The sequence below is a fragment of the Kryptolebias marmoratus genome, linkage group LG18 (assembly GCF_001649575.2).
Source record: "Kryptolebias marmoratus isolate JLee-2015 linkage group LG18, ASM164957v2, whole genome shotgun sequence".
NCBI lineage: Eukaryota > Metazoa > Chordata > Actinopteri > Cyprinodontiformes > Rivulidae > Kryptolebias > Kryptolebias marmoratus.
The window spans coordinates 20,994,870-20,997,999 of NC_051447.1; the positions used below are offsets into that span (position 1 = coordinate 20,994,870).

At 35.9% G+C, this 3,130-nt stretch overlaps 1 protein-coding gene across 2 annotated transcripts in view; it reads right to left on the reverse strand.

The window, feature by feature from the left end:
* drd4-rs (dopamine receptor D4 related sequence) overlaps positions 1–2,685 on the reverse strand; it is a 16,419-nt gene extending 13,734 nt beyond the window's left edge. For both annotated transcript variants that reach the window (XM_037981377.1, XM_037981378.1), the window contains exons 1-2: positions 2,445–2,685; positions 68–187 (exon numbers count right to left, since the gene is read on the reverse strand). The gene's annotated coding sequence lies outside the window, so the exon portion shown is untranslated. The remainder of the gene's footprint in view (positions 1–67; positions 188–2,444) is intronic.
* Positions 2,686–3,130: the final 445 nt, after the last annotated feature.

Below are 3,130 nucleotides of genomic sequence, written 5' to 3' on the forward strand. Positions count from 1 at the left end.
GGGTGGGGGGGGATTTATAAACTTCTGAGGAAGCAGAGTATATGGTGTAAACAGTTAAAAAACTCACCTTGCCTGACCCAGTTCTTGACTCAGGTGTCCTTCACTCTCAAAAGTTTGAGGGGCTCTATGTGTTGTTTAGATGTTTTCTTTCTTTTGTCATTTTCAGTTTGCTTGTTGGTGTTTGTTGCTGTCAAGAAAAAATAGGAAACAGTTTAGTTTTCACTCATATTCATGACTCATCCTCACTCTTACATTTATAGAAACAGGGTTCCATCAGAATTTCTATTTCCGCATTGAGAAAAGCTCCTAAAATCAAAAGAAGTCCAGTCATCTCAAGAAAAATAGTCTTTAGATTTGATAATCAACATCAACATATCTTCTTTCCAACGTTGCTTCAGTTCATTAAGGTTTGCTGACATTGGTTTCTGTACAGCTCTCCTAAAGTCTTATCACAGCATTTCAATCGGGTTGAGGGTCTGGTTTTTCACTTGATCATTTGATTTATTTCTTTTTCAGCTGTTTTGTTGAGGATTTGCTGCTGTGTTTGGGGGTCGTCTTGTTCCTTCTCAGCAGTGTTTTTTTGTTCACGTCGTCAGATTTTGGTTCTTTCTGCATCTTGTTGAAAGTTGGTAGAAAGCTTTTTGTGTTTGTATAGTCAGCTGTTTAGCTGAGAAATATTAATGAGACTTCCTTCTGAATAAATCTGAACCTTATTTACAGCTGTTTGCTTAGTTCATGGCCTGTATTTTCATCTGGTTTGCAGATGACTGTGATTATCAACAGAAATATTTTTTACAAGTTAACAAGGCGCTTTGTCCTGCTGGGATTTGTTTGTGTCCAAAAAAAAATCTACACATGAACAAAAATCTAGGACACACTGGTAATTTAGATGTTCAGCATGTGTCGAGCTGTGAAACTGAATGATGACAAATATCTAATTCATATTTATTTTATACAGACCAGCAGGACAGAGGTAAGATTTTAATCCATAATCTTTTCATTAATAAAAATTATTTCACATCTGTCACATCTGCTGCTCTAATCTGATAAAGAGGAGACAAACTTCACAGATTGGTTGAGGTCATATTTTCACAATAAAAGCTTTCTCCAGATTCCCATTGAGATTTAGAACTGACATCAGCAGGTTCATCTGATCACTTATTGATTCAACTATTTCTATTAAAGCAGAGTTGCTTTCAAATCATCGTTCTTTGAGTAAATTGCATTAAACAGAATTAAAGAGATGAAGTTAAACTGAAGATCAAAGATTAATTACTGTTTCTGTGCGAGGTTCTGCTGTTTTTATATTCTGTTTCCCTTCATCATTAGTGATTTTAATTCTTTTACACAGAACTTTAAACAAAATCCACACAGCCTGGAAAGGTTTGCTGGTTGGACTTTTGCAGTCCAGTTGGAGGATAATATCTAATATCTTTACAAGAAAGAAGGGGAGTTAGGGTAAAGTTGTACATTTATGGTAAAAAGTATACCCTTCCTCATTTTTTGTGGGTTTTATATCCTTATCAAGTTTGTAAAACATTCATATTTGCTCAAAAGAACAACACATGAAATATTACAATTTTCTGTTTTTTTTTTAATTCAATAAAATTTCAACCAGAACCAGTGAAAACCTGGTTCCAGCCTTTGATTCAGCAGCTGGAGAACCTCCTTTAGCAGCAATAACAATAAGTAGTGGTTTTCTGTTGGACTTAATTAGACTCTCACATGAAGGAATATGAGTCTCTCTAATGGTTGTGGAGGAGTTTTGACCCACTCTTCTTTCCAGTGTTGCTTCAGTTCATTGGTTTCTGCTCAGCTCTCTGAAGTTCAGTCAGGTTGAGGTTCTGGACTCTGACTGGACTGTTGCAGCACCTTGATTCTTTTCTTTTTGACCTGTTCTGTTGTAGATTAGCTGCTGTGTTTGGGATCATTGTCCTGTTGCATCATGACCCAGTTTGAACCTGACAAACAACAAACAAAATGCTGGCCAGCTTTGCTGCATCCTGTCCCCTCACCCAGAGGCAGAGGTTGTCCTCTCTGAGTTTGGATTTGTTCCTGTTTACTGCTTTAAGGCAGTTGTTTGGTTTCTCTTAATGAATCTGGGAGGTTTTGACCTTTTTATAATATTCATAAAAATGTTCTCATTTAATGAAGTCATGCTTACATGAACAGCAATCTAGCTCTGCTGAAAACTAGCATAAATTATTTTATTAAAAAAATCTACATATGAAAATAGAAATCACAACTAAAACTGTTTCTGCTTAAATAACAAACATTAAATCTTGTGTGCAGCACAACTGTTAAAATGTTTGTGTGCAATTAATGAAACCATTAAAAATGGTGATGATGGTTTTTTACATAAAACAATTTCTGCACCAACAAAACTGAGATTTATGATGGGAAATGCATTCAAATAAACTGTTTAAAAGATGAATCAAACTCACAGTTTAGAAATGTAGATTATTCCAAGATTTATATCTTCTTTTTATTCAGAAGATTCACATCCAAATGTCCTTCCTCCTCACAGGATTCCCTCTTTCTTGCAATTTTTTAAGTCACCCTCTCTTCTAGCTTTTTCTTTTCTCATCCTCTTGCCTCTTTCTTTGTTGGACTGCTGTCGTACTTTCACTTCCTTATAGTCTTCCTTTTTTTTCTTCTCCACCCATAGCTCCTCCTGTGTCTCTCTCCTTGTCTCATCTAAAACTTTTTCTTCTCATCTAGAAAAAGATTAAACATCCAGACGTTGCTCCTCCTCCGCCTCCCTCCCTCATCATTGCTGCACTCTGATTGGCTGACAGTCAGCAGTGATGGAAACATCCTCCTCTCCTGTTTCTTCATCATTCTCTTCTTGTTTTCTTCTTCTGCTGCAGCAGATCGCCTTCCTCCTGTCAGATGTGTTGAATGAGCAACACATTTGAAGTTCAGAAACGGGTGACTCATTTTCTGTCTGGGTTTCAGATCATTTGGAGACATTTAAGTTTTAGTCATTTATTACTCAAGTATTTTTCGAAACAAATGGGTATAAAACAATGCTCCATCGTCTGAACTTAAAGGTGAAATGAAGCTAGCATAAATCAAAAGAAAAGTCATTTTAATAAATTTATGCTAATTATAAATGAACTATACCTAA